Genomic DNA, 12,531 nt, shown 5'->3' on the forward strand with positions numbered 1-12,531 from the left:
ACCCTCGTCTCCAGCACCCCTGAATAGACCTTACCAGGGAGGCTGAGGAGTGTGATCGCCCTGTAGTTGGAACAGACCGTCCGGTCCCCCTTCTTAAAAAGGGGGACCACCACCCCACTCTGCCAATCCAGAGGCACTGTCCCGATGTCCACGTGATGTTGCAGAGGCGTGTCAACCAGGACAGCCCCACAACATCCAGAGCCTTTAGGAACCCCTATGGCCCCTCCCACAGGTGGTGAGCCCATGCGAAGGGGGACCCACGTTAGCCTTTTGAGCTGTGCCCGGCCGGGCCCCATGGGTGCAGGCCCGGCCACCAGGGGCTCTCCTTTGAGCCCCACCTCCAGGCCTGGCTCCATAGGGGGGCCCCGGTGACCCGTGTCCGGTCCGGGCAAGGGAAACCTAGATCCATATATTTTGTTCTTCATAGGGGTTTATGGATTTAGATTCAGGAGGAGCATTGTGGTTTTCATCCTGGCCATGGAACAGTGGACCAGCTCTTCACCCTCGGCAGGGTCCTTGACCGCATTAATTGTCATTATTGTTACCAGTAGTTCTTTGAATGTGTAGCCTATTTAACTGTCACATTTGTGGGTGATTTATGTTGCACGTTTTTTTTTTTTCTTTTTGTTTTTTCTTCTTTCTTTTTAAATGAAACCGTGACTTTAGGTATGGTGTTAAGGATTCTATCTGCGTCTTACTCAGAATGATACTGTTACTGTATTTTTTATAATTTCCTATAATAATGATAGCATGCAGTTGCTCTGTTTTTTGTTAATCAGATGGTTTGCTGTCAGTTGGAAAAAGCTGGAGAGTGTAATCACAGCAAGCAGATAGATAGATAAAAATGACTAGAAATGATAGAAGAGAAATGGTGCGATAGACATTTTTCAGTTGTTCCTGCGATATATGTCGCCTTATTGCCTATCACTAGCATGCAGGCATTTGTAACTTTGAAACCCCATATATCAGGAATGTCCTAAACAGCCTTATATTAGTAAATATGGACCGTTTGTAGGCGAGCTTTTCTGGTCATTATCATACCAGCCATTATACTGTACTGTCAACTACATGTTAAATATTTAACATATACTTGTGGACTGTACACTGAGTATCTTCAAAAATATTCTCTTGTCAGGTGATGTATTCTAATCAGTCAGGTCAAACCAACATTACAACATGACAGAAATAATGGGTGCTAACGTCCTGTAATTAAATTAAATTACTTCACACACACCGAAGGTTAAGAGCATGATTCGACAGAACGGCGGCATGTTTACGTACAACCGTGAGTGCTAGCACTAGCTTGCTTGGCTCCATAATGTTTTTTTGGCTGTATCATATTAAAAGTATCTGAACATACCTCAAGCAATCATTGAATGAACATCTTCTCCCGGTGACCACCATCACACTTTTTTCCCCATTTTGTTCTTTTTTGACAAACACAATACATGCGTGATCCATTGTTGTTGTCGTGGCCGTGGTAACGAGTGTATCTGGTCGCGTTTGAGTTGACATGATAAAGCCCACTGATCGTAAAAGACGGGATGCGGTGGTATCGGAATACAAGATTTTATTGCAGTAGTCTGACATAGTGCAATCGTGAAAAGCCAAATTTGTTTTGTAATCTGATCCAGGCATTACGTGTTGTCTGTCTCAGACGTGCTGTCTGTCCCACACCACCGACATGTTTGTTTTAAAAATAACGTGGTCAGATATTCACAGTACTACCTCAAAAGACACGTGACAAGGCTAAAAATAAACTAGGTTTTGGATTCAAATATACTGTTCAAGACAGCGACGCGTAACAAATGTCTTTTGCGGAGCCGATCAATGACGTCATTGATCGGATCGGCGAATTATGTCATTAAAGCTGATCAGCCGATCAGCATTAAATGCTAATTACCGCCCGATACCGATCAAACTGATCAGATCGGTGTAAAGTCTATTTAACATTGTGTATGTAATTGATATTTAGGTAATTGCATGGCTAATAAACTGGGCAGCCAGACGCTTCCAATTGTCACACTAATTTCCATTTGTCATTTTATGATTATCATCACACTTTTCGTTAAACCATCACTGGCACCCTTTTGTGGTGGAATCACCAGTTAATTCAGTATACACCAGGCTTAACTGCACCACATTGCTGCAAAAGCTTTGTTAGTGTCTGGGTTTTTCATGATGTCGCAAGCCTTGGCTCCCTCACTCACAAATGAGTCATTGATCTGGAGCCTTCACACTTAGTCAAGGCTGATTGGTGTCTGCCAGCATCCCTTGCAAACACCCGGCTCTCTTCTCCATCTCAATAGATCCAACCACTGTGCTTTGTGCTTGCATCGCTAGTGTTCAGGACATTGCAAAATCTATGAACTCTGACCGTTCCCCGGTCACTGTAGCAAACTTGATCTGATAAGGGCTTTGACGTGCTAAGGAGAGGCCTGATATTTCACGAATGAGCTCATTGAGTGTCTGGAATCTAAAACAGCAGCCTGTACAGATCTGCCTAACAAGAGTGTGAATGTAAAGCAAGACTAGTCTCTGGTAATTTACTTCAACAAATAAATCTTGTTGTCATCACAAAGTGTCTGTGGTAATTACTTTTTCTTGTCAACTTAATCTGTTGCTTTATAGTTTATTAGCAATTTTTGCTGTCCATGGTGCTGAAAGAGTTGTGATTACCTGCTTTATACTTCATAACAGACTCTAATAATAATAGGAATATCAACAGTACGTGGTTGACAGAGAAGCGAGTAAACAAACAGCAATAGCACAGGGCAACAGCAGCAACACCACCTCTTTGCATTAAGTTTGAAAAGGGACAAACAGAAAAGAGAGCCGTAAAGCAATAATCAAAGACAACAACAGCAATAACACCTGCTCAATGTTTGCATGCATAAAGTTGGGTTGAGGTAAGTTTGAGGATTGACAGACAATGAAAACAGACAAAGCGATAAGAAAAAACAACAATAGCATTATTACGTGCTGGTATTGTAGGGCTGCAATGATTCTTCAAATTACTCCAGTCATTCGATTATAAAAAAGGTTAAAGCAAAATCTCCGCCCCCAAGCTTCGCAGGGATCATTTTTTCACACACACTTTTTGCTGTGTCGATACGTGGGCATGATAGAGGCAAGCCAGGAGGATAGTCTATAAGAAACAGAGAATGTCCAAGGTTTTGGGAGTCACACTCTAACAACAGCACATTTATGATCGCCAACACAAGGTAATGTATAGATATTACGTAATTCAATATAGCCTACCATCACTAGTTAGAACTTATTGGAATGCCCCCGCAAATTGTCAAGTTAGACACATCTACTGGTGCACTTTCAATCGCTTTATTGAACAAACCGTAAGAAAACAAACATGCAATAATAAGTGTAATTTACACACGAGCTGAGGGACCAATGTCCACAACTTACACTAAGGCCTGGTACAAACATGGGGATTTTTCACATTTTAAGATTTTTTTGTTTTGTTTTTTTTAAATCTGTGACAGACTCCCCAGACCCATACCTAAAGATAAAAAAAAAAAATCAGGAATTTAACAGTTTGGGTCATATTGTGTGTGGTGTACTCCAATAATCTGAACAAAGAACACCACACACAAAAAGATATTGTTCCATCACCGATTTTGAAATCTCGCATGATCACACGTGATCTCACAAAAACCAAGACGGGCAGACACTTCTGGGTATGTGCCGATCTTTGCCGAGTGTTGCAGAAGGGAATGGAGGCTGAAGTGGTGTAGATAAATAAAAATACTTTTTGCCGTCTGGGGAACCCACTTTAATAACAAAAATGACATTGGGTACGACAGCGGGTATTTTTGTTCACAGTCGTTTCCTCGTTCAACTCGGGAGACGTCAGCTTAGCCCACACACGAAGAGTTTAGGTCATAAATATTGAACCTGTTGATTATTTAAGATTGTCGGCCCCGACCTATTTCGTACTCTAAAATTGAGACAAATCCACTCTTAATACTTAATCTCATACCTAAGGATAATCTTATACGATAATGTAATACAACATAAGACTGTCTGGTGTTTGACGTCCTCGGTTGGGAAGGGGCAAAATCTGGACGAAAACAAAGCTTGTCTTTGTGTGTATTGAGCCTAAGTCACTCGAAACTGACCGGTTAGCCAGTTAACAGTAACAACAACGCTACACTCCATTTCCGAACGCCCAGATCACTCACCAGCTTAGGCCCTGCCTCTTAAACCCCAAGTGGGAAAACAATTATATATGCACTTCACATGCACGTTATTGTGCTAAATAATGCAAAATCTCTTTTTATCCGATTAATTTGTTATATATGGTAGTTTACCTCTGGGTGATTGGTAGGGGTGGGGTAGGGGTTAATGTAGTATGGGGCGATATGTATTAGTATATGGATGTTTTGTGTTGTTTAATATGTTGTGTTTATTGTTTTTATTTGTTGGACCCCCTCTAAAAAGAGATGATTCATCTCAAAGGGTAACTCCGTAATAAAGGTGTATATGTAATCGGAATCTATGTAATAATTGGTAGAATACTCGATTCTAAACAAATTCGATAGCTACGAGCCCTATGTAGTTTGAAGTGGGACCTACAGAATTAGTGAGACGAAATTGTTATATAAGGGGGAACTGTACACATACTACAAAGTAAGTCGGTAAAACAGAGGAGGGGAGAGCCCCACTAACAAGTCCTCATTTCAACTGAGCTGTGGGCCCGTAAGACTGCAGGAGCGTGCCTTTTATGACCTGTCTACCGCAGGATGCCAGAAAGAATTTTAACACTACCTGCAATGGAGCTTAAAAGTAATCCTCTAAATAACATCAAACGCTCATGAAAAACAAATCAGTATTGAATTGGCAAGTGCGTAGATATTCGGCTTATCCTTTCCTAAACTCCCAGCATTTGGATTTTAACTTGATAATCGGTATTAGCTAATTGAGGTTATTCTTTATGTGGAACCAACTAAGTTGTAAGGGTTGTCCTCACTACTGACCATCACTTTTATTGTAGAATAACTCTTCCAGTGGCTTCTACCTCTGGTGTTGTGAAATCCTTTTCACAATCATTAAACCGGCTAAATTATTGCCAGGATGTCAGGTTTACGCGCATGCTAATGTGTCAAGATGTAGAAGCTGTCATGGGACTCTTGGTAATAGTGAGCAATGCACCGATAACCTCTGCAGATGGCAGTCAGACAGCTGCCACAGGCTAATGAACTGGAGCAGGACTGTAATCATTTCTCTTCTCCAACAAAATGTGCTTTATTTAATGTACATTGTGTGTAAATGCATTTCAAAATGTGGCTAGTTAAGTCGAGGTGGGCTTTTGACTACATTATTGTGAAACAATCATTTTGAATAAGCATATGCATATTTTCTATTTTCTTCCCTTCTGACCATGACAAGCTCATTTTAGCATTGAAACCCACAGTTCACTCAAAACACGGCTTGCATTGCGTATCGTATGTTGAGGTCAGCTCAGGCAGCCAGGCTATTTCTGTTGGCCCTTGTCAGCCAGCTAAGAAGCAACACTGCCAATTTCAGCGCAGCACTTCAGGTTAATCCATTTAGCACGCTGGCTTGTATTGCTTTCAAGCTCTGATTCATCTTAAATAACAGAAGTTTGATCGACTTTGACAACACTTATGTCACGGTGAATGGTTTCACATTGCAAACATGGATAATCTTTGAATAAGAGGGATTATGAATTAGTAAAAGAGCTGAACTACAGTATCATGATGCCAGACTTAGACAGAAAGATAGCTGTTTATATTTAGACTCTTGGCTCATGATTATGTCTTCTATATGGCTGTAATACACACACTAAAAGCTTAACGGCTTGCATGCTCACGGCATTCTCCAACCATGAACATTTTAATTACCGCACAGAATTGCTGACCAACACCTTTTTAATGGTTTAATAAGTTTGCCTTATTGCTGCTTTTTTGGCTGGCAGACGGGAAACAACTCCTCAGATGCATAAGATTAGAATGATAAGCACATATTTATTTATTAATTAAGAACTGTGAAACTGTGTTTCTTTATCATGTTTTTAATTCATATCAAGGCAATCATGTATTTGATTACATATTTCTATATAGTCTTCCCACAAAATTTAATAATGGTCCTCTAATGAGTAGTGCTCTCTTTTTGGAAGAAGACATCAGATCATTCCGAATAAAATATTTTTTTTTTCCAGATTCCATGGAAGCCGCTTTGGCTACGAATCCTCCTTGTGGCATACAGCAAGTCCTTTCGCTCTTAAATTCCACCATAAAGTTCAGCTTTACAGGTGCCATGTCTGCTCTGCTGGCAGTGTTTACTGTGGTAAAACTGTCTGCTGTGGCATAAGGTGGTATCAGATGTAATTTTAAAGGTAATAACAGGCCATATCCACACAGACTATGCGTCAGTTTAAAATAAATATTTTTTTGTGGCCTTTAATAAACATGCAAACATTTTTTTGTTCTAAAGAACTGATGTTATTGAAAGCTCTGGCAAACTCGTTTTTTGATGCGGGTGAAAAAGATCGGTCTTCATTTTCTCCATTTTGTAAAATTATAAAGATTACAAATTGACAAAATAATTTATGGTACAAAGATCTTGCCAAAAGGAACCGTAATAGCTTAATTTTTTTATTACACAATGTAAGTTTTTTAAAATAATTTTTGTACCGGTATAGCGTTCCTGTAAGACACACGGAGACTGCGCTGATTCTACGAGCCCTCTGCATGTCATGGTCTGTGACATGACACTGCAACACAGCGCGTAGAAGGAGCGACACCACCGTTGGGCACAATCATGTCTTTGTGCGCGTTCTTCTTCTTTGGTTTTCGCCACTTGTTATTCGGGCCGGAGGATTCGGCATCGAAAGTGGTAACGATTCCGGGTGTACTGGAACGTTAGTCCCGGTTCCGGTTCCAACCCTAATCTTGATGATATCAAGCTCACATTGACGGGATACGACATTCGTTTACTTTGCAGTCGCACTGGTCCATATCTGTTATGTATATAAAAAAAATTTGTTAGGTCTGATTCCAATCTTAGGATCATATTATGTCAATTGTGCCTCTTGAAAGCCAAAATTTTGTCACTTGAACCATGTAGTATAAATCCAGCCAAAAGATGTCAAATGTGGTGGTGCATCTCAATGTCTGCCTTACTCAAACAACTAGTTTGAAATATGTTGTGCAGGATTAGTTGTGGAAGAGGAAAAGAGGGAGCCGTGCCTAAGAAAGGCTAGAGAGCTTATTTGAGGACAGTGAAAACAAAGCAACTGCAACTTGAGAAAAAGAATCAGTTGGCTAGATGATAAACCACTTTGATGGCAAGATGTCTTAAGTTCAACATTTAATGGCAGTGAGCCGCCTTTGAGCTTCTCATGTTGTGAGAGACTGATGTGTTTTACGTTAATAGTACAGACAAAATCAATGCGATACCGCTTTCCTCCCTCTCTCTCTCTCTGTGGGAATTGTATGACCCAGTTAGCTCCTCCAGCAGGCAGCAGCAGAGTTATTTTTACATATTAACAGGAGACAATACTTTGTCCTCTGCTCGTCCTCCTCTTGTCTCTCTGCTTCCGTCTGTTCTTTATCTTCCATCATAGCTGTTACCATCCTTTAAACTTTCTCTGTTGGCTTCAAGCCCAAATTATTCCTTGATTCATCAGTTACTTGCTTATTAGTGATAGCTCAATATTTTGGTAAATGAGGTAAATAACAAATGCGCAACCAAGCATACAGTAAATGCAGACCATAAATGAATGGTCTGCTGATTGATATTTGTTTGAGTTGTGTCATTTGGACCAGGGATTATAAAACGGTGTTATTCATGGTGAAGAGTTGCTAATGTGCAGCTCACGAGCTGTCACAGCACGGCGAACGAACATGCCAGAATTATTTTTCAGTTGAGTAAACTGTATCATAAGAGATCAAAAAGATGGATACTTGTATGCGGGTGCCTTTTCCAACTACCGTAATAATCTGGTTAGAAATCACTGTGATTCGCTGGTCAAATTATTTTAGTGCATGAGAAGTCAAGCAAATAGTTGCAATTATTCTGTTTTGGGTCCATATGTTTTTTCATACAGTTGAATCTCCAAGGTGTCAATCATCCATCCATCCATCTATTTTCTGCCAGCCAATCGCAGGCCACATACAAACAAACAACCATTCGCACTGACAGTCACACCTACGGTCAATTTTAGAGTCTCCAATTAATGCATGTATAATGAGGTTTTAAAAAGTCACGGTTTCAAAACCGCTAAAACTTTCCATCAGCGTTTTTTTTGTTGTTGTTGTTGGTGTTTTTTTCTCTTATCAGTAGCTAATGCTGTTAGCTAATGCTGATCAGTGCATCAAGTGAAACTCAATGCAGCTCTGCTAACCGTTTGACTTTGACATAGTGTTTCAGACAGTGTTGTCCGGCCATCGGTTGAAAGTGGTGGATTTTTGTAAGCAATTAAAAAGTAAATTTTATGTAATATGTTCCATGTAAGCCACATTTGAACATTTTTAAGTGTTTTACAAGTGTAAAAATGAGTTCAAGTAAAACACAAACCATCAAATGAATAGATGGATGCAAATGAGGAAGGGTAATTGGAGAGCACTGCTCAGAAGGCAAGTCACCTACAATGACAACTTGGGTAGACATTGCAAATGAGAATCTGTTTTCAGTTGCCTTACCTGGATTAATAAAGGTTAAGAAAAAATGCATCTTACTTTTTAACACATTATAATTTAAAACCTAAAAACAAAGCGTGTACTCGTTCTTCTCAGTCTTGAGATGTTTGTGCTACTCTACAGCAGGGTTGTCAATCTCATTTTTGTAGCAGGCCACATCATAGTAATGGCTTCCCTCTGAGGGCCGTTATGACTGTGAACACTTACAAATGTAACATCGCCTCAAAAATATGACTTATAACCAACAAATTGATGAATAACTACTTTTGAAATCAGAAGTCAGTAAAAAGTTGTTCGTAAAGCTATTATTCAGTTTATTTTGAAAGTTATTACCAAAACATGCTTGCAATACCCCAAAGTGACTAAAAGTGAAGCAATTTTGTATTTAAGCTAGAAACATGAAGTCGACGTTTTCGATGCTCACATAAAATAATGCGGTGGGCCAGATCTGGCCCCGGACCTTGAGATTACACCTGTACTCTACAGGCAAATTTTTCATGAAAATTCTGGTCAGATTCCGACATGTACATCATCGAGGGTTTTCAAATGGGGAGTTCCCACTGTGATTGGTTTCCCTATCTGAAAGGCTTACCCAGACCGGACTACTGCCACCTGCTAGCAGGGAGAATTCTAACGATTCAAGAAGTAATTCATCTTTAATTATTAAAGTGTATGAACGTACGAGCTTCATGGATCTATACAATGCCCTACTTTCGAGTGATCACATGAGTGTGGATGCGCAGAACAGTTGTAGGATTGATTTAAGATGCTATAATTTGTTCTGTGTCAATTGAGACACATTAAGATAATACACTCTGGTCTGCCATAAGTCAATACACTATAGGTTACTCTTTTGATCAGTCATTATTTCTATTTCAGGGGAAAAAAAGTTTTATTTTTTAAATTTATTTTATTATTATTATTTTTTAAATCTAGTCTTTCGTTCAAAGCCTTCCTTCTCCTCTCCTATCCTTTACTCTCCAGAGAGGTAAGGGAGAGAGTGTAGTTGCAGGTGTCGACGGGTCGTCTATTCACCTCCTAATGATGATGGATGGCCAAACTGGAGAGAGCAAGAACGCAGGCAGAAGCTGAGCGAATTGGGGAGATTAAGAAATAGCAGCGTAAGAATGAACTGTGTTTATATTTGTCTGCTGCCGGGCAGGTGGTGGGACTTTTAGTGATATTTTGATCCTTAAATGTTTATATCGTTCTTGTCATCTGCCTGATGGTGTGTGTGTGTGTATATATAGAGGAAGACGCTGCTGCAAAGAGAGAGTTCTCTTGGTAAGTGCATACCCAAAAAAATAACCCTAACTCTGAGTGTCCTTGTGTTCTAATCATACTTTCAAAACATAAACTGGATTTTCACTACAGGTCTTAATGCCCAATTCCAATTCAGTACCTGTATCCCGCTGTCATTGTCTGTACATTTTTAGTGACCAATATATGATATCCCTGTGTTTACATTTACTGAACACCAGAGGTGGGTAGAGTAGCCAAATATTGTACTCAAGTAAGAGTACTGTTACTTTAGAATACTATGACTCAAGTAAAAGTAAGAAGTAGTCCTCCAAATAATTACTTCAATAAGAGTAAGAAAGTACTCAGTGAAAAAACTACTCAAGTACTCAGTAACTAGTGAGTAACTTCTGATTCAATTTTTTTAAATCGGACCGTTAACATAAAAATTAATGGGGTTGGGGTGAAACCCCCAAAACCTAATACATTACCATAATTATACAGATGACACACAGCTTTATATTTCGATGTCCCCAGGTGAACATCGCCGTGTACAAGCACTGGGTAAATGCAAGGAACAAATTACTGACTGGATGTGCCTTAATTCCATCCAGTTAAACTGAGAAAAAAATAGGAGTCTGTTAAAGTCAGCATGCACTTCCAGTCAATAAAATAAAAAAATGTTAACATTTTAAAAACCACATCTCTCAATTTTAAAAACCACATCTCTCAGAGAACAGACTTTAAGATACAGCTGTTAGTTCATAAAGTTCTGAATGGTTTAGGCCCAAAAGACATCAAAGCCCTTCTAGTTCAAAATGACCTCCTCCTCAGGGGCGGTAAGGAGTTCCTGGATCCAGAATGCTTTATGGAGCACAATCATCGTCTTTAGTTACTGATTGAAAAGGAGCACCGTGCATGCTCTTGCTCAGCAAAAGAAATCAGGTTGTTGTTCTTCACATTTGGTGTTGAATGGGATGATACTGCCACTGCTCACTTGCATCTGTCACTCTGCTGTCTGAGGCATCAAATAGCAGTGTGAATATAGGCTTGACAGATAGGAAGTGTGTGCACCCCCACCCCCCTCCACCCTCACAGCTCACACACATGCGTATGCATGCACGCTTACATACACACACGCATGCATGCACCCTCTCACAGTCACAAACTCACACACACGCACGCACACGACACCATGGTAAAGTCTCACCCTTCCCAAAGTGAAAGCTGTAGCTATGGAAACCAAGAGAGGGGGAATGATTGGGCCTCGGTCGAGACTTGGCCTCGGTCGAGACTTATCAAATAAGAATATGTTGACACAAGTTATATATAAACCGAAAACCGAAACACTAAAATAAATTTATTAGTAGTAAAATTGGGCGGCACGGTGGATGACTGGTTAGAGCGTCAGCCTCACAGTTCTGAGGACCCGGGTTCAATCCCCGGCCCCGCCTGTGTGGAGTTTGCATGTTCTCCCCGTGCCTGCGTGGGTTTTCGCCAGGCACTCCGGTTTCCTCCCACATCCCAAAAACATGCATTAATTGGAGACTCTAAATTGCCCGTAGGTGTGACTGTGAGTGTGAATGGTTGTTTGTTTGTATGTGCCCTGCGATTGGCTGGCAACCAGTTCAGGGTGTACCCCGCCTCCTGCCCGATGACAGCTGGGATAGGCTCCAGCACGCCCGCGACCCTAGTGAGGAGAAGCGGCTCAGAAAATGGATGGATGGATTAGTAAAATTGCATTTATGGCTATGACTGCGAGCTGCCAACCTATAGAAATTAACTTCCGGAACAATTTGTCTGAATTTCCATATTTTTAAAATTATGTCAAGAATATGACCACCTGACAGTTATTGCAGTATATTATGTAATAGGATAAAAATAATTCTGCAAACTGTTTAATTGCACACCATAATCATTACTCTATAATCATATATATATATATATATATATATATATATATATATTAATATGCGGCACGGTGACCGACTGGTTAGAGCGTCTGCCTCACAGTTCTGAGGAGCGGGATTCAATCCCCAGCCCCGCCTGTGTGGAGTTTGCATGTTCTCCCCGTGCCTGCGTGGGTTTTCTCCTGGCGCTCCGGTTTCCTCCCACATCCCAAAAGCAGGCATGGTAGGTTAATTGACAACTCTAAATTGCCCGTAGGTGTGAATGTGAGTGCGAATGGTTCTTTGTTTGTATGTGACCTGCGATAGGCTGACTACCAGTTCAGGGTGTACCCCACCTCCTGCCCGATGATAGCTGGGATAGGCTCCAGCACGCCCGCGACCCGAGTGAGGAGAAGCGGCTGAGAAAATGGATGGATGGATGGATGCATGAATATATATATATATATATATATATATATATATATATATATATATATATATATATATATATATATACACACACACACACACACACACACACACACACACATACACAGAACTGTTATTGATGCACACGTATGTGCAGGTGCTAACACAGTGGGGGTCCTCAGTGGGTTTGGGAACAGGGATGTCTTTGTAATTGCCAAATCTCAACTGGGGCTCACTGATGAATGATCTATTTGTGTGTAGAGCAATGTCTGATTTTAGATTCTCAGCTTAAG

The 12,531-nt window shown here is 40.5% G+C and overlaps 1 protein-coding gene across 7 annotated transcripts in view; it reads left to right on the plus strand.

Moving 5' to 3' along the window:
• strbp (spermatid perinuclear RNA binding protein) overlaps positions 1 to 12,531 on the plus strand; it is an 85,259-nt gene that overhangs the window by 14,794 nt on the left and 57,934 nt on the right. The window contains exons 2-3 of one of the 7 annotated variants that reach the window (XM_061799706.1): positions 9,666 to 9,802; positions 9,932 to 9,965. The exons of 5 other annotated variants lie outside the window; for them this stretch is intronic. The gene's annotated coding sequence lies outside the window, so the exon portion shown is untranslated. The remainder of the gene's footprint in view (positions 1 to 9,665; positions 9,803 to 9,931; positions 9,966 to 12,531) is intronic. One more of the 7 variants, XM_061799707.1, reaches the window with a different exon arrangement.

The sequence above is a fragment of the Phyllopteryx taeniolatus genome, chromosome 15 (assembly GCF_024500385.1).
Source record: "Phyllopteryx taeniolatus isolate TA_2022b chromosome 15, UOR_Ptae_1.2, whole genome shotgun sequence".
Classification (NCBI taxonomy): domain Eukaryota; kingdom Metazoa; phylum Chordata; class Actinopteri; order Syngnathiformes; family Syngnathidae; genus Phyllopteryx; species Phyllopteryx taeniolatus.